The sequence below is a fragment of the Coptis chinensis genome, chromosome 5 (assembly GCF_015680905.1).
Source record: "Coptis chinensis isolate HL-2020 chromosome 5, ASM1568090v1, whole genome shotgun sequence".
Lineage (NCBI taxonomy): Eukaryota > Viridiplantae > Streptophyta > Magnoliopsida > Ranunculales > Ranunculaceae > Coptis > Coptis chinensis.
The window spans coordinates 53118526-53138390 of record NC_141460.1 but is presented as its reverse complement, the minus strand read 5'-3'; the positions used below and the strand labels follow the sequence as shown (position 1 = coordinate 53138390).

Here is a 19865-nt window from a genome sequence, read left to right as displayed (position 1 = left end):
CGCTAATATAAGATCTTTGATTTTTAATTTTTTGAGACTTATAGCAATGATTAAAACGTTGTTAATAATGCTAAAATTTTCAAATTTTTCAGACTTTTATTAACGTTAAAAACGTTGCTAGTAATGCTTTATTACCGGTGATTTTAAAAATGTCGCCAAAATTTCATCTTTTGCGACGTTACTACATTGAGAATACCAAAATGAGTTAGCGACGAAATTAGAGAAATAGCGATAGTAATAAACGTCGGTAAATATCTGCTATTTTGCGACGTTAAAATAGCGTGGCTACATATCATCACCGACTATAGCATTAGCAACATTGACTCGACACTCCAAAAAGCGCCGCCAAGTTATATTAGCGATGCGATTTTCAGCGACAATTTTTTTTGTTGCCAAAGACCTTGTTTCTTGTAGTGTTATCAACATCATTTTTACGTTGGCCTTGGTGAAGAAATTGAATGCCTTCCATAGGATTAAAGATGTTATGCATGGCATTTCATCAAAGAAATGTTCAGAGAATAGGTTGTGGTCTTCTTGTTCCTCTGTTAGGTTCATATGAGCATCTGGAGTCCGACCAAAAACCAACAACACACTCTGCGTTAATTGCAATAAGGCTACCTATTTTAAGAGCCATTTTTGGATAAACAGCTGGATATCCCTAATGCAACCTAATTTACGTGGTTAGGGTAGGCAAAGGGGCTAACCATTTTTTGGTCCTGGTGATCGAGTTCCAGAGATATTGGATTATGCAACAGTCATCCCTTTGAGTCTGCATCACCCAGAGTAGGTGGAGAAGAGGTTTGGTCACTTCAGATGTTTTTTTATGTTCCCGCCACATTGTGTCCTAACCAGTGGAGTACGGTTCCTTGATTCTATTGCAAAGAGCGCTGAAGAACAACGTGGTTTCTGTTTCCGAGTTAGCTACCAGATACAGTGGCCTGTATTATTTGCTTGACAATATCAAATTGTGACTCCTGAATATGCACCCCAAGGTTTGTTATTGGAATTTGAAGGATTTCAGAGATGATTTCCCGAGTCAATTCAAAACGTTGTCCATGAGCATGGAAATAGAATTTATCATGGTCAGGTTCGCTATATTGGTAGAACATCATAACCAATTCTCTAGAATAACCAGCTTCCGAATGATATAAACACTACACCATATCTGTTGAAAATAGACATGACAGATGTGTCATTTTTCCAAAAAAAAAATACACTTTTGGGTGTTGTATGGTAACCCATTTTTTTTGCAATCGTTTTTTTTCTACAACACTTCAAGTGTCATTTTTTATTTTTTCATTTTTTTTTTAAAAAAAAGGCTGAATCAAGGCCAAAAAACTCCCCTAGCCCAAAATCTACTAAATCGTGGCCTAACAAAGTCTACTACATACAAACAAATCCCAGTCCTGGTCAATTGAGCCCAATTCTTCTTTAGCCCAAAATCTCTATAGAAGCCCAAATCAGAACAAAGCCTACTACATATAAACAAAGCCAAAGCCCAATCCATGCCAATTGAGCCCAATTCTTCCTTAGCCCAAAATATTTGTAGAAGCCCAAATAAGAACAAATCCTACATAGATAGAATGCCCAGTACATGCCCATTCAATTGGATCAATTTCTATCCTAACACAAAATCTCTGTAGAAGTCCAAACTATAACTAGCACATAGAACTACCAAGTACCAACAGGCAAAAGGATTTAATATCTTTCAGATAGTATACTTAATTCTCATAAAAGATAAGAAAACTCAACCAAAACATTTAGTCACTAAATGGTACTAAGTTCCTAAAAAGCTGAGGATATTCCATCCATAGAAACAAAACATAAAATAGTGACATTCCTCCAATAGGTGAATCTTACCTAATGTCCAACTTCGAGCTTTTTTTTTAGCCAAAGCCTATCAACTGCACTATCAGCATCTCCCTGGAACAAAATCAAAATCAATTATTTTAGAAACAAATGTAAACACAGATACAAGACAGGGTACACACAAGTATTATCGATCAACAAAATCGACATAAATATTTATTATGCTCTGTTACATCCTAGTATTATTGATTAATGCGAGATGGCATACCCCAAAATTGCATACGTAATTTGTAAGCCAACTCAAGGTTTGAGACAAACAGATATGACCAAAGCCCCCTAGAACACTTGGATGGGATGCTAAAGTTCTATGCAGCAAGCTAACTGGGAATGATCCCATTCTTACTGCACTTCTCTTACTCTCCCAACGTACATTTTTATGCTTTCCATCTTATAGAATAGAACTAATAATTAAACTCGCTGACTTACATATAAGGAGAAGATAGCTTTCCTATAAACTCACTGCCCAGTTCTATTACGAATAAATTAGAAAAGTCTTAAAACCCCAGCTGTCCGATACAGCAGTCTAATTTATTGGTGTAAAGGGTAAAATTACATAGGAAGTGACTTTCCTAGCACAGCAGAAAATCCAAAGAGACTCGTCAATCGCAAATCAAATTCTAGGGGAGTACAAAACATTGTCTATTCTGATCACTAGAATCAAGTCTTATAAACTCAAATTGAATAATCAGGAAAAAAATATGATCATTCTAAAAGCCTGCCACAACATCCGCAGAACAGAAACAGTAAAGAAACTCAACATCCTAAGGAATCAGTAGCACATACTTGTTAGAAAATAGTCAGCTAACCACTTATAATCAACATACATGAATAATATAACTCTGACAACCCCAACAAAAATTAAAAGGAACAAATCAGACGAGTCAATCTAGACTTATGAAAATGTATACATACTATATCAGTTCGTGCAACTTGTATTCCATGTACTTCAGTGATAATGCAGAAAATCTAGAACAGACAAGAACGTAGAATTTGGCAAGCTTACAAAGTTTTCTCAAGACAATATCTATTCCATCTCCTATAGTCTATTAACCCTTAAGAGCACTGGCAGTTGAGTTGTTACATAAACTTCATTGGAAGTTAGCTATGATTGGAAAAAGGCTAAATAATCACACGATGCAGCAATCACAGTCCTAAACAAAAAAGACATCACATAACACCATTGAATCACATTCTCAAAAATAAAACAAAATTTGCGAATTTGCCATAGTTTAGACTGTTGCAACGCATTCGGAAATGTATCTTGGGAACAATGCTTGTTCCTAATTCAGTACTGTCGAGTCTTGTAAATTGCATTGAGATTGATTGACTCACTAATTCTTGCTGCTGATGCTGTTGTGTCGACTTCATCTGTTGCATTTGCACCGGTGGTGGCTGTCGTACCACCGTATCATTATTTCTCTCCTCATTATTATTATTAATCTTATTATACCTTGACTACTGTATCGGCCCGTTATTGTTGTTGAAACTAGTTCGATCTTCAAATAATCTAGGTTTTAAGACTTCCTAATTTATCATTCTCTTTTGATTTTTGTAAATACTTAGCTACATATCCAGCACCAGCTGCTGCTGCAACTACCCATAAATCCATTTTTCCACAGTTATCCTAAAATCAGCACTTTTCTAACCAAGTCAACCCTTTTCGTCATTTTTAGAAATACCCACCACTGAATAATCAAACAAACAAACAATGCTTCAAATTAGAACCAAATCCCCAAGTCATAAAACCCCACAGATTATGTTGTCAGGCTTTTTTCTGGTCTTGTCACTCTCTACAATATAACTTTGAGATTTGGGGTGAGTCATTTCATCCATTCCCTGCTTTAACTCTATCACGGCATCTATTTGTATTTCCCATAATGTTTCTGAATACCCTCCCCTGAAGACAGGAGGTTAATTCCAATACCAATTATTTCTATGTTTAATCGGTATTTTTCAGTAATAAATATGCATCGAATGGTTCAGGACTAAAAAAAAAAAAACAAGTCATACACACGCACACAAGAAGTAAAGACAAGTCATACACACACACACACAAGAAATATAGACATTTCAAACACACACAAACACAAGAAGTAAAGAAATTATAACATAGACAAATAGAATATCGTACCTAAAGAAAATGAGTAAAATCCTTCAGCCATTTGACTGTTGTAGGAAGGTGTAGCTCTCCGAATGTTCTTTTGGATCCAAATAAACACTCAGTACGGTCAATGACAAGGCATACATGGACGTTGTAAATGTCCATTGGGGTATCCAAAGTTGCATCAAGAATGATATTTGCCCTTGTTGCCCTTCCCTTGGCAACAACTTCTCGATGCATGTTAATCACTTCGCATAATTCCATCCCTCTGGAAGAATCACCATGTGATTGTGAGCATGTTGGATCCCTTTCCTACAAGTAATAAGTTAACAAAGACAAAACCACGATTTAGTTATCTCAAAAATTAGCTTAAGTCCCTAGGCACAATGTCTCACATTAAAATCATACATTTGACGTCGCTGATGAATCTGCAACGATCCTTCTATGTGATTGATGACCTGCCACTTCTTCTCTTGTCTCCAACAAGATCTTGGTGAGGGTAACCATTTGTCACTCCAAACTTCCAAACCACTCTTCGAGCATTGAATGTTATTGCTTTTGTTGGCAAAGCTGCTCTTTAGCAGGAGTTGATGATGCAAGGGATGTCTTTGATATGCCAACACTCATACCCAGCACTTGACCAAATTTATCAGGGCCACACACTTGAGCAACTGGATCATGGTCTAGGTCCAAGTTTACGCTAGAAAGGTCATCCTCAATTATAGCCAGGGGCGGGGCCAGGGTACGCCCCGGCTCACCCTGAGTTTTGGTAGAAAAAACGATTACTATTGGTAAAACTATAAATTTTCACTTTCCAAGCATACCCATTATGCTTTGAATTGTCAATTATGCCTACAAAGAGTAAAATAGAGTAAGTGTCTCTAGTTAGATAGGCTAAGGTTTTAGAAGTAATTTTGGAATTTATTAGTTGTTTGATTTGAACCTGAGGCATTTGAAACACAAGTGCACATAGGCTTCACGCTTTCACGGACACTTCAATTGAAAAGATGGTAGTGCACTAGTGCTACTGTAAGTTTGTCATATGAATGTTTGCATGCTCATCATAGGCCATGTGGTATTATATTTTGACAAAAGAACAACAAAAAATGAGAACAAAAAAAAAGGAGTAAAAGAGTATAGACATTTAAATGCACTTTATCAATTAACAAAACAAACAATTTGATGAACTAACCTATGCAATTAATGGTCTTGTTTACTCCTTAGGAAGTATATTAGGTGTGAGTTACGATTGTTCTTTCAAATTAAAAATTTTTGTTACGTAAACTTTAATATGATTTTGAATTTGAAAATTGACAAACTAAACTAACAGTACAATTGTTTGTTTGCATAAAAAAATTAAAAAGAAAATTTGACAAATGTTAAACTAAAGAGAAAAAGTAAAAAAGATGCGTGTTCACTCTAATTGAATTGCGCTGAAAATTTGTAGTGCTAATCGGCTCACCCTGGAATAAATTCCTGGCTTCGCCACTGATTATAGCCTTGATTCTTTCCTATCATGACAGCATATTAGACATTTAATAAATTTCAGAAGCAGTATATAAAAGAGAACAGAAAATAGGCAGTGGTCAAATCCATCATTAACAAAAATAGGCAGTCAAACTCACCATCCTTTCTGGCACAATAAAAGAGCCATCCTTGTGAGTATGGATAGCTATAAATGAATCCGTTCTAGTCACTTTAACATTCGGATTTTTCGATTTCTACAAAACATTACCAACTCTGTTAGGAGTAAATATGGTGTTACAAATAAAATTAACAATTGACAAGGTAGATTAGTACCATATCATGGACTGTCCTTGCTGCTCCCCTTCTACCTGATGTATGTAAAGCCTTCACACAGCTTCTCTAGTCGCCTTGTCCTTTGTCCGCATGAGTTTTCTCGAAGGTTCATTATCCACTAATTTTTCCCATTCTTCCAATTTCACTCCTGTTGGGCAGTTCCTTTTCCTATCGACGTCATTGTGATACTTGTCATAGTACTTCACGCGGAGATGATGCTTAAACTCCTTAAAGCTTTTGGCGACCTTCTTCATATTTATCTTTTTGTATGCATCATCCACATTGTATTCTTCTGTATAAGAATCTAATATTATTAAAAGACACATTTGAAATAGTCAAACTATCAAACAACACATATTTGAAAAATAACTAAATATGGCAAAGGCAATATAAACTCATTTAAATATACAAAGTGGCAACTGAACTTACACTAAAAGGCACACTTACAATCAAACATTCCATTAATAAATAACCACCAGTTCATCAGAATTTGTTCATCCAATTTAATTAATTTCGAATGTGATATGATTAAAATAGAAAAAGGCACCCATCAATTTGAGATTTTGAGATTACGTACATAACAACTTGCATATAGTTTTACCACGGATTTGAGATTACAGCAAATAAATAACCATGGCAAATAAAAACAGTCCTATATTTCATAAGATAAAAATAGTTAATTTCCCCTAAATCAAAACAGTTTGTCGCCAAGGTGTAGAAAGTGTGAACAGTTAATTTAGACCAAGAATTAACATTAATGAAGGTAAGATTCTGGAGATATGGGGACAAACATTATACATAAAAGTCTTGAACATATAAGAATCTTTAGACTCTTCCTTATCCTCATTCCCAACTTCTTTAAACTCTACGCTGGAATTCTTCCCTATTTAGACAAATTTAAAGCTTCCAGACTCAAGTCAAAGGCAGCTATTTCTAGTATAACTCGATTGAGGTCACCATTAAAGTCGACAAAATCTAAATGTTTAAGCTGGTCAAACCTATGAAAAAGGCCAGAAATAGATCGATTTACATGAATTATTGGATCATTGATAGTTAACCTGGATAGATGATGATTCGTCATTGAAAGAAGTCACTTGCTGACTAATGAAATGGATTTTAAGTGTCTACTATGACGATCTTGCTGATTGAGACGATCAACAACCAATTCCCAACAGTCGTCTAGTAGGTAATCCCAAGATCTCTTTTCAGCCATTTTGCTCCAAATGCAAGTCGTAAATCAATTCAGAATTGAAAAAATGAATCAAGATAACTCAGTGAAGAGTTTACCATCGGTGTTATCTGTATTATTCTACAAGAACTACATGATCCTATGTGTTACTCTAAGTGATTACTAAGGTACTGAAACTATACTTGTTCCCTTCACCAAGGAATAAAACTCATTGGTGTTTTGGTATTGCCTTTTCTCTTACAACCACTCAGTTTAAATCCTTCCAAGTATATTTGGTATTTCCTACTATGAAATGACACAAGAGACAAGTTAAATAGGTCTTTAGAGTTTCACGGTCTCATATACAACATTATAAACATGACAAGAGTAGACTTACTTTTGCCATGGAATAGAAAGTTTTGAGCACTGCAACACCCATCTACGTACTTGTTCGTACTGCGCATTACTCAATCTATATACACCTTTCTGATTTAGAGGTTTCTCATTTGTCAGCTCTCCTGTGTCATCCATGAATCTCTCTTTACCTCACTTGTAGCTTCCCTTTAAGCCATCAGGCATGTGCTCCATACAATACATTATTGATTCCTCGACGATGTAACGCTTAGCAATACAACCTTCAGGATGTGTTAGATTCTTTACATACCTCTTGTAGTCTCTCATCATCCTAGTACAAATTAACAACATATATTACTCATATCAAATAACAAAAATATAGATAGCTAACTCATATAACTTACCGTTCGAAAACATACATCCACCGACACCAAATAGGTCCACAAAGTTCTACCTCTTTCGCCAAATGCACAACAAGGTGCATCATGATGACAAAGAATGAAGGAGGAAAATACTTATCAAAAACGCACAACGCTTCGATCACTCTTTGTCTAGTAGCTTCAAGCTCATCGAGGTATATTTCTTTGGAGCAAAGGATGTTGAAAAATGTTGACAATTGTCGGATTGCTACTCGCAATTGCTTATGTTCTGTAAAGCAATGCATGAGTAATAACGGCAAAAGTTCACTACACCAAAACAGCTTTTTTGTGACGCCAAAATGGCGTCACAAATAATTTTAGTGATACCATTTTGGCGTCACAAATATGGTGTCACAATTTGGCGTCAATTATTTTTGTGACGCCAAAATGGCGTCACTATTTTTCTGACGCCATTTGGACATCACAAATATTTGTCACGTCATTTTGGCGTCACTAATTTGTGACGCCAAAATGGCGTCACTATTTTTCTGACGCCATTTTGACGTCCCAAATATTTGTCACACCATTTTGGCGTCACTAATTTGTGACGTCAAAATGGCGTAACAAATATTTGTGACGTCAAAGTGGCGTCAGAAAATGTTAGGCGTCACAAATTTTGTGACGTGGTTTTGGCGCCACAAAATATATTTTAGGGGAAAAAAAATAATTGGTTGCTGTAATCCACTTTACAGTCTTGCACCCTGTAAAATAACTCATTTAAAACATCGTCCACTCTATAGAATACAAAATACACCATCAATCAAGAATATATAGTATTCATTCCATCCCTTTCAAAATTATGAAGTCACTTGCAGAATAAATTTCAAGCGAAAGTACTATGTATTACATTGTGTTTACAACTAGCTACATAAAAAAAAAATCTTATTAGAAAGTGCCCAAGTTGTTGCAATATGGACCGCCTCCATTCTTCAAAGCGAGACAAACCAATGCCACATACTATGCATGTTTCATTTAACAGAGTTTAGATAGACTGGTCTATTTAAATTATAACAAGAGATAGTTTAGTTCCAACATATTTTTACACTAAAGATAGTCAAAACATACTAAACATAAAACTTCTAGGTTTGAAGACCTTAACAAAACCGTGTCGAAAAGCAATGTCATAACGCGTTTCACAAATTATTTACCTTTGGTGAATGCATTGAAGTATTGGTAAGCACAATAAACCACAAGTTACACGAGAAAAAGAAACAAAGATTTTTCAAACCTGAACTTAAAATATATGAAAATAGTCCACCCCTTATCTCCACATCTTCATGGCCTTGCACATTAACTCTGTAGTTCCCCATCCTTAGATTTATTGTCACCTATGAAGTAAACATACATTTAAGGTGCCAAGAAGTGATAATGAACTAGGATATATAACATTAGTAGGACACAAACTTTAAGAAACCCATATTATGAGAATTTGTACACATGCGCACCATCTAGACATTAACATAGATGTTGCGTATAATCAGCCAAGATACATTGATTTTAATATGGGTATGAGGCATAAATTTTCAGGTTTAATCATAATAACACACGAGCAACTGTGTTTTTAGTGAAATAACACACGCTCGACTGTGTTTTAATGAAGTAACATACGCTCGACTGTGTTTTAGTGAAGTAAGAGTTTATCTAATCTTATATCTTGTGCAAATGGCAAAGACACATAAGTAGTCATTCCAGCGCAAAGGTTCTGCCTATTCAACCTTAACACTTTTTAAGTTCATATATAACAAACCCGGGTTCTTGACAATCAATTGTAATAACTATAAATACCATTCAAAGCTATAAGCATTACTAAAAGAAAATCATAAGATAATGAGTAAAATAAACTCACCTTCATCTCAAGGTCCTTCAATGCTAATGCATATAGCTTGAGTGAAAGGAATATAAACCAAATTGCTCATCAGCATCACTTTCCAAATTCAAACCTTCATCTTCACAACAAATTGTTACTATTAAACCGTAATTTAAGCTAATAGTACTGATTGTTTCAAAGAATTATCAATTAAACAAAAAAGTTTCTTTTTCTGATGTCAAGTAATTCAACATGCTCAAAAAATAACTCAATGATCAGACGACAATATATTCAAATGTGCAAAGATATCATATATCGACGCCGCTCGAGTCCCATTTGCCTAACAAAAAAAAGTAATGACTAAAAAAAAAGACGGCAATAAAAGTTTTTTCAACCATTACCACAAAGGAATAATGAGATACTTTTTGGGATGTCCGGAAGCACCTTTGTGAATTACACTTACAAGAAGTTATGCTTTCATTTCGGGCTTTTTTCTGCCTTTCCTTTCCTTTCGCTTTGGACGAGGATTCTTCCCATCCAGCCACCTAGGCGAGGAAGCCTATCCAACCTCAGATGCGTCTCATGAGTCTAAGACTATAAAACTTACTTGATACCTAGATATCTAGCTACTAGGAACAGCCTAGCCAGTCAGATACAAAGGAAAGAGCAGATAAAACAACGGATAAGTAGAAGCGGAAACCTATTATACTAGATATGCATTGCTGCTCTTGGAGTCTAAGACTTCTAACTCTTTAGCCTCATTGGGCTCAAGGACATATCAAATATTAACTCAATGATTGGGGCCACATAGTGCAAAATGCACTTTGGTGAACCTTTGCCTTCCCTTCCATTCATCATCGACTTAGAAAGAATCCCTCCGGGATTCAAAGAAAACGAGCAATGATTTTAACTTGGTAAAGAAAAAGGTTTTTGTTCATTCCAGGCACAAGAACTGGACTCAATTCGGGTTTAGCTACAATGCATACTAGCTAAGCTAACTAAAAGAGCAGTTACCGAATGCTAGAATAATAACGTTTGTATGCAAAGTGGGTAAAGTCCATCATCAAGAGCATTAAAAAGAGGGAAAGACAAGCCCAAACTTGTGTGTGTGTGTGTGTGTGTTTAACAATTTGCAGCAGAAAATGTATTTAATGAAAAACAACATATGAAAATAAGTAAATAACATCATATGAATGTTCCTCGTACCTTATCGTACACTGCCCAGTTTATCTCATATGAGAACAGCTCCTTTTTTGTCTTAGGAATAATGTCAATCAACTACTTTGCATCCAAAAGTTTTTTGTTATCTTGTGTCTTAACACGTCAAGGCTCCCCTCGCCACGGTCGGGTTATCTTCTCCTTGTAGTCATCCCTCGAAGCGATGTCCGGCCTCATCATTTCAGCTTCATTTCATTTCTTCTTTTTGGTTTAACATTTGAAATGCACTTGGCAAACTCCGTTGTCGCAGCCAAATTAGGTGGTGGTGGTGTTCGAACCGAGAGTTTGGACATCTTGCAGTTCCTCCGTTGAGTAATCAATAGGAACCAAGGGCCTCATTTTCTTGTCTTTATCCCCATCATCTTCATCTTCTTCATGGAATATAGAAGGTACGGCCGTTCGTTTACGAACCCACTAGACCGAATCCCAGTTTCTTAGTAGGAGCATTACTACTCTTTCCGTTATCCGTAAAGGAACCGGCAAGACAGTTGAATCATCCCTAACGCTGCTTTTTAATATCACATCATCCGTGAAAAGTAAAGTTGAGATTATAAAACAGATAAGAAAAACAAAAGAGCAAGGAACGTAGAGCAAATAAAATAATTAAGGTAATCAGAACTAACTCGAATGATTCAGAATCTCGAGACGCTCTCATAAGATCTGTTCAAAGAACAACATCGGATCTAAAATCAGCGGTAGCTTCTTCTAGCAATGCTGATTTTTCATCTCCGCTATTAATCGTTTCACGCACATTTACTGCGCAAAGATACTATACATATTCCACTCCTTTCTCAAACTTTGACCGGTTATCAATTGGAACTCATGCATCACATAACAAAGAAAAATCAGAACAAAACCATGAAAGACCAACAATACGGTTGAAATAAAAGTCCCCCTACTTATTCAAATAAATGAGTCAAGCCAGACTACGATTCTTGGAGACTGAATGAGAGGGAGGAAATAAAGAAATCAAATTGAAGATGGATCACCTTTTTTAAAGACGAGGCACTAACTTTTTTCGAGTCTAGATGAAAATTGACACGACTTGGAGATGCATAGATAGTCTTTACAACCTGCAGTATATAAAACAAGATCATTTGAATGCTGAAATCTTGCTGGTCAACAGACAACTAAGTACTTAATGGATACTGCATTATTCTTGAAGGATAATTCCCTAGTCCATGTGTATAGCATAAAAAAATACAGCACAATGTAACATAGAAAGTAAAACTAATAAATAGTCCAGCCTACCACCAACTCTTGCCCATCAACGTTAAATTTACTTCACATGCGTAATGCACGAAGAAGACCTTCGGCGGACTCAAACTCACAAAACCCAAAGCCTCTTGGAGTTTCATTGCTTGGATCTTGGGCACGTTTCCAACTCTTTACAGGTCCACAAAGCTACACGAGAAAGAGAAACAATAATATTTAACGGAAAAAATATTCATTACATCCGGAGACATAAAATAAAATAAAATAAAAAAGTAAACACCTACCCTGAGAAGAGTGAGTATAAAGTCATTTTCTACAGTTGAAGCTATCTTGCCAACATAGACCGTAGTTTGTGGTTTCTTTGTTGGAGCAACAATAGGAATGACAAGCCTGACAACAGGAGGGACTCCATAAATCCTTGGAATAGGAGGGGGACCAGTGGCTGAAGCATATGAATTGCTCCAGGCATACGAGGTGGATAGGCAGGGCGAACCATAGGCGTATAAGTAGTAGGATAGCGCGGTATTCCTACACCAAGTAATAGAGTATCGAAACAGTTCTGAAAGCAAAATATTTTTACCCATAAAGTAAAGTACTTAAAGTAAATAACTTGATGGTGTTACCGCAATATAACCATATCAGCAAAGGCATGGAAACTAGCACCAAATGCATAGACAACCTGAAGCGACATGGAGAAAATAGCATCTAAAATAGGTGCACTACTTCAACATATCAAATTGTACCAATAGCAACTACCTCACAGTCAAGTAAATTGTAAATTAAATACAATCAAGGTGCGTACACACCCTCCACACAGTTGCAACAAACCAAAAGAAACGTGAGTCATAGTATCAAAGAAATACTGCAAGATTCAAAATCTAAATCAGTTCTTTCAACATTGGTTCACTAATTGAGACAAACTAAAATCTTAATGTCTAATGCAAAAGGAAGTAAGCGTAGAACCAACCTTGCAACAACTTTAGCTAAGATCAATAGGTCATCTACTAGATGAAATTCCATGTCCCTTTAACCCACCCCCACATTACAAGAGGACTCTCATGAGCAAGTCAACCAATTTGCAACCTCCACTCCGTGATCGCCAACAAGAAAACAATAGCGGACCGCCATTCAAAACATTCAGGTGACATAGCGCACTATATACAAAATAATTTTATGTTTTCGGACAATGCTCTACTCGCCATAGACTATATACAAAATAGTATGTATCATCTAGATTGTTACTTTCCGAATGAACTTTGATATACAAGGTGCGGCATGTATAAAGTCGTCGAGAATCTATTTACCTTTTGGAGGACTATCTAGTGCCCATGCAATGCCCTCATCCCACTCGAGTAGGACTGTTGAAACAACTTTGAAAAGTGAAAACAGACAATGAGTTTTATAAATGTTACATGTACTGCAAGCATATAAATTAGTTTAATTCACTATAAGGTGTCATACCTTTGATATACAAGTCTTTATGAAGTAGTCACCTTTCCCTCTCCTCCTTTATCCGAGCTTGAGACCGGCAATGCAAATTCTTGATTAGTTGCATTGGCGGAGTTAAAAAAGGGTTAGTATACTCAACTCTAAACCTGCAAAAGCAACCACATGCAAATACATATGAACGATCAATGGTAAGGAGCGTACACACATATATATAAACAAAAAGTGTTCATTCATTACTTAAAATATTCATAAACAAAAGGTCCATATATGCAAGCCACAAAATAACCACAGATAGACTATCTAAGTTTCCATACACTTAACATGAGGTTTCATACCACTTGAGTTCCAAACTAAAACAGAGCAAAACAAAAAGGAAGATAAAGAGTTTATAATAGCAAGCATGCAATTTAATCTTCATATTGCAACCTACCTCCTGCCCAAATCAAGAAACCTCCAGTAGCTATATCTCGTAGATACGCGATATCATCTTGGGGACCATCATACACAGGAGCATCGCCAACCAAGACATTGGTAACATACACAACCTTTTCATCTCCTACAATATCTCTAAAATGACATTTTTTACTGTCAGACTTAACATAGCCATTAGCCACGTGTTCACCTTTCCTCCCCAATATCTTCACATTAGGGTTAGAAGACAATCTAGAAGGAGGGTTCAAATTTGGGACTTGCTGAGTACGATGGACAGAAGTAGAATCAACTTCAGTTGTATGCATGCATGGTTGGCCATTTGTCGATCCATTATGTCTCATATTTTCAAGAATACCCTATACACATTGAATAACAACAATTAGCTACAATAAAAAATTAAAAAAAAAAAAGGTTACAACTATGAAAAAATAAGAAATAGCACAGGGCACGCCATAACTTCCCCACTGTAGACTTCACCTCAGATAATTCATTCTCGAGCTTCGAGTTACTTGAGCTCTCCTGTTCAAGTAGCGCCTCTGTTATAGCAAACTTTTGCACTTGTTTGTTGGACATGCAAGAGCTATATCCACGAGTACGTTTCCCTTTATCCTTCCCAAAAACTCTAGCAAGCGGATCACGTGTGATGTCGTAATCAGCATCACCCCCACGTTCACTTGACTCTTCTGCCATCTCTTCTTCAACACTTGTAACTTGTTCCTAAAATTTTTGTAAGTGATATGACAAAATAAGATCTACAAAGTGTTTTGGGCCTATACGTGAATATGGACGGCAAGACTTAATAAAGGTACATAAATAAGACAGTTTTTTACAAACTCACATATAACTCGGGCATTATTCAAAAAACAGTCCCATCTCGATGTTCATGACCATATTTCCAACCATCCGTACGTCTATGTTTCTTCCCTGGATTTGCTTCGTCCTACACAAACAAGTATACAACAAGAGTTAGTAAGTAGTAACATATCAAATGAAAGCAAAATATGAATTAGTTATAATAATACATACAAGTTCCTCCAATATTCTGCTATAAGGTTTCCTCCCACAAGTATGGTCAACGAAATTCATACTTCTATTTTGAGCATTCTTAGCGCAAAGATCCTTGACTTCTTGCGTGCTCTCACGGATTGCAAATGCTTCCCAATGACTTGGATCAAACCCCGTTGGACATGATAAAATAGCACCTTGCTCAGATTCACAATTCTTCAAAATTTTATGTCGCAAACCATATTTCCAAGATCGCAACTTAGGAGAAAACCATTTCTGTATATTTTGGCGCGACATTGTTGGGTTTACATTGAGTTGGGACTCCTCCTACAAATCACATATATATATACATTGTTAGGAGAAAACGCTGCTGCATGGTATATGGTCTTGACTATCAATAGGTGGGGAAGCCTTAATTAAGAGGAATAACTAACTACAGATGGTCCATGCCCTGCTCCATTGGGTTAAAATATGGTTATAAATGAAAAAAAGGGCAGATAAATAGTTACCATTAATTTTCCCCAAACTTCATCTTTGAATGTATCATCTACTGTATCCCAACTTGCATAAGAAATTGGAACAATAGCTCGTATCCAATGCCCGACTCTACTACTCTATTTGCCACCATAAACTCCTGTTACCCTACCATCGGCTTGCACTATGACTGGCAACTTAGTTTTCTTAGATTGGGAAGTATTGTCTCCCGTTGAATGAGATGGTTGGGACATACTAGGTTGCTGAGAACCAGAAGGAGATGATTGAGACATAGTGCGGTGCTGAGAACCGGAAGGAGAAGATTGGGACAAAGTGCGGTGTTGTGAACCGGAAGGAGAAGATTGGGACACACCACGGTGTTGTGAACTTGAAGCCATTATTTAACAAATAACATAATAATTGAAGAAAGTGAAGTCAATTCATCAAAACAAATATAGCACAAACTTGGCACATATAATTAAGAAAAATCATAAATGAAATACCTAATTAATAGACTTGATAAGATATATTGGCACAACACATATATATACTCAACCAAAAAAAAGAAAAATAAAGGTCATGAAGTATGCATTACCCAAAAATAAATAAATAAAGTGCATATTTCAACTATTATCATTTGTGAACTTTCTGCATCAGGGGTATCAAGTTAGGTTGGTCTTCAAAAATAGACTGGACTTCCGTTGGTGCTTCTAGTTCATCTACGTTACTACTCAATCGAGGAGGAGGATGTATGACCACCCACCAATCAGGATTTTTCAAATCTTTCGAATAGAACACTTGACTAGCCTCAGAGGCAAGAATGACTGGCTCATCGAGTTGATGATGGACACTCTTGAGCCTATTAAAGTTGACCATCACCAAATTAGAATCGGGACAGAGTTTACAACCATTAGTTTTGTCCTCAACCCTCACCCAATCACAATAAAAGACCACTTCATGGAATGTTGTGTAGTCCAACTCCAAAATTTGCTTGATAACCCCATACCACATGGTTTCTGAGTCAACCAGATTTTTATCTTTCCTACTTGCCGTAAATGAAGTAATAGCCTTCATGCAAACACCACTATCTTGAGTGACAACAGTATCATCATGAGACTTAGTAGCGAAGACAAATCCATTAAAGCGATATTTCTTATATGATTTAGCCTTGTGCATTGGCCCTTTAACTAACTGCCACAAGTCGCCTTGCATGCTTTTAGCCTTCAACAACTATACAACGAAGAAAAAGATAATTAACAAAAAATCAACAAAACTAAAAGGCTCACCCTAGCTTAGCTACTATAAATGAAAAGTAAGAGAATACCTTATCGTATAACCAGACAATGAATTATGTATGAATCTCCACTTCTGACTTTGCTATTCCTTTTCCCCTACCACGAGTAGTGGGCTGCAAGTTCCGATACTCACTGCAATTCATTCATGGAAGTCCATACGTGATTCTTCATAAATTACCAAAAATATTAAATTCCAAAGCCAGAATGAACAACCCACCTGTAAAATTCATCGAGTCTTTCAACTTGTAATCGAAAAATAAGCCATCTTCGTATTTGTATCCACTGTGCCGTTTCTAACATCACAACTTTGAATTCAAGCAAAGGCCCTTCATCAATGAAATCGCCATTTTCATCAAGGTAGCGTTTACGAGTCAATTTTTTATTTCCTTCACGCGGCATGTACTCCATGGCATATCGGACAGATTCAAAAACTATGTAGGACTCCACAATTGACCCTTCAACATATCATTTATTGCTGGGTATGTTTTTACACTCTTTCATCGCTCTATTAGTATTAAGAAATTCAGAAAGTATACGTGTTAGTGCTGTTAAAGATTATCTTTATAGAAGAAATTGAACTAATATATAAGACACATAGTTGACTTACTGCTCGAAAGAATACATCCACCTAGGCCACACAACTCCACAAACCAACGCTTCATCGGCTAGATGAACCATCAAATGGATACTAATATCGAAAAAAGATGGTGGAAGATGCTTCTCCAAGACACACAACGCTTCTACAATCATGAATTTGGCACCTTCCATATCCTTACGACTTAAAACCTTTGAGCACAAGAGTCTGAAGAATAAGCTTATCTGGTGTAAGGCTCTTCGCAAGTCGCGGTTTTTCAGAAAAGCATGTTGAAGCAAACAGGCAAAGACACATATTGCATTATAACATGATGGTCATGAGACTTCATCATGAGCAAAGAAGGTGGGTTGGAACCGACAATGTTGCTCAGGTTAGACGAAAAACCCGAAGGAAGCTTCAAGTCTTTCAAAATTTGGAAGAAATGTTTTTTCTCATCAGCATCTAAGGCGTAGGAGGCTTTTTGTTTTTTTCGTCTACCGGTATTTAAGTCCTCTTGCATCCATAAACTACTACGGATGCCCCTTCATCTTCAAATCCTCTCTAGCAAAGAATCAGTATCCTTTGATTTTTTCACATCTAGGATCAAGTTCAATATATGTTCGAAACATTTTTCTCATCATGCATCACATCAACATAATGTCGAACTTCATGACTTGGCCAATATTCCAGTTCAAAGAAAATGGACCTCCTATAAAAAGCCCCTATAACTTCAACACCAGCGTTGTTGTCGTCGTCATCATCATCATCATTAGCAATATTTACACTCCCATCAACTCTTGACCGTTTGGAACCTTTTTGGATCTTACCAGGTACATATTTAACGCAAGTTAGCATTTTGTCAATATCAGTTCCTTTAAGACGTGTTGGAGGAAGGTTATGTTCTTGCTCCCCATTGAAGTGCTTACTATATCTTGAGATAGAGAGTGTTAGAATTGCTTTACTATACATAACTTGAATTCAAAAAAGTTAGCCAATATTTAAAGTGTTTATTATACCTAAATGGGTGATCCGGATCAAGAAACAAGCGGTAGTTTGTGTACACAATCTTCTTACTACAAGGTAGACGCTCTGAGGGGGTGTTGTCACCACAAGTAGGACATGCTTTATAACCATGTGTCACACAACCAGATAAGTTTCCAAAAGCCAGAAAATCGTGTATCCCCCACATCAACATAGCTCTCAGAGTAAAGTGTTCCCTCTTGTGCATGTCATACACAGGGATTCCTTCCATCCAGAGTTGTTTCAACTCATCAAATAGTGGTTCAAGGAAAACATCAATGTTTGTAGTCGGCGCCTTTAGTTCAGGTATCAACAAAGACATCATTTGAAAGTCGGATTTCATACATAATGAAGGTGGGAGATTGTATGGAACTAGTATGACAGGCCAACAACTGTAGCCAGTTGATTGAATACCACGAGGATTGAAGCCCGTCGATTGCAGAATCAAGGAGCCAAACATTACGGCCCTCATTAGCTTAAATCTCGCCATCTCTCTTTACATTTTGCCCATTGGACTGAATCAACAGGATGTCGCATATAATCCCATGAAGGTGTTGCTCGAGCATGCCATGTCATTTCCCGTGCTAATGATGGTATCGTATATAATCGTTGGAGTCGTGGACCTAAAGGAAAATGTCTCAATACTTTTTTAGGCACTTTTGACTCCTTCCCTGTTTTGCCCTCCACTTTATATCTGGGCGAGTCGCAATGAGGACATATCGTCAAATCTTTTTTTGTCCCATAATACAAGATGCAATTATTCTCGCATGCATCGATGCGCTTCGCTTTCATACCTAGGTCGGTCAACATTTTCTTCATTACTGGCCAATTTTCAGGCAAAGTGTTTTCTTTTGGTAACCAAGTTCTTAGCATAGACAAGAGTGCACTCACACTATTTCCAGACCAACCATACTGTTTCTTTAAGTCATGAAGCTCTACAACTGCAGATAGAGTTGTCACAGGCCCCTCACATGAAGGGTATAATTTTTCTTCGGCTTTTAGTTTGTACTCCGCATACTTTTTACCCAAATCTGGTTCGGGATCGAAAGGTCATTCAAAATCAGAAGGTTGACCACCATCCCCTCCATGCACATCACCCCTTCCACCTTTATGTACGCCATAAGAAGCATCAACAAAATTCCCTAGCCCAAGCTCTCTATCTTCAATGTTTTCATCTCCAACTATGTCTACCACAGGATACTTTGATCGTTTTTCACCATGTAAGGACCATACCGTATATGTTAGATCAAAACTATTTTGAACTATATGCCTTCGGACTTCATCAAACACCAATCTTTTCCCATTCCGACATGTTGTACATGGGCAAGGACATGTTGTAAACCCTTCATACTTTTCTTTTGCTAAATCAATAAAACCGTCTACCCCTTGTCTGTACATGGTGCTCACTCGGTTTGGTTCATGAATCCAGTCCTTTTGAATGGATCGTGACATTCTACCCCTATATAGATAAAAATTTAATAATGGAAACAAGAAAAACAACTCTAGAGTTAGTTAATTTGAAGCCATCATAAAGTTTAAGCTAATTGTCAGTGCCATGAATAGGTAAAGGAAAAACAAGCATACCCCCATTTCTTGCTATAACATAGCCAACTATAAAATAGGGTTAAATAGACACTACACGGAAAAATAGCATATTAATCAACA

General features: G+C 36.7%; 1 long non-coding RNA gene and 1 pseudogene across 2 annotated transcripts; both read right to left on the bottom strand.

The window, feature by feature from the left end:
* Window positions 1-8897: 8897 nt before the first annotated feature.
* LOC147497919 (uncharacterized) lies at window positions 8898-12447 on the bottom strand (annotated as a pseudogene).
* A 3641-nt stretch (window positions 12448-16088) lies between these two features.
* Window positions 16089-17372, bottom strand: LOC147497918 (uncharacterized). 2 transcript variants are annotated; one of them, XR_015194311.1, is made up of 4 exons: window positions 17229-17372; window positions 16824-16899; window positions 16636-16738; window positions 16089-16541 (listed from the first exon to the last, which is right to left on the bottom strand). It is a non-coding gene; the product is annotated as an uncharacterized LOC147497918 (long non-coding RNA). The 2 variants fall into 2 exon arrangements; XR_015194310.1 differs by lacking the exon at window positions 17229-17372 and having other exon boundaries at window positions 16824-17027.
* Between the last annotated feature and the right edge of the window lie 2493 nt (window positions 17373-19865).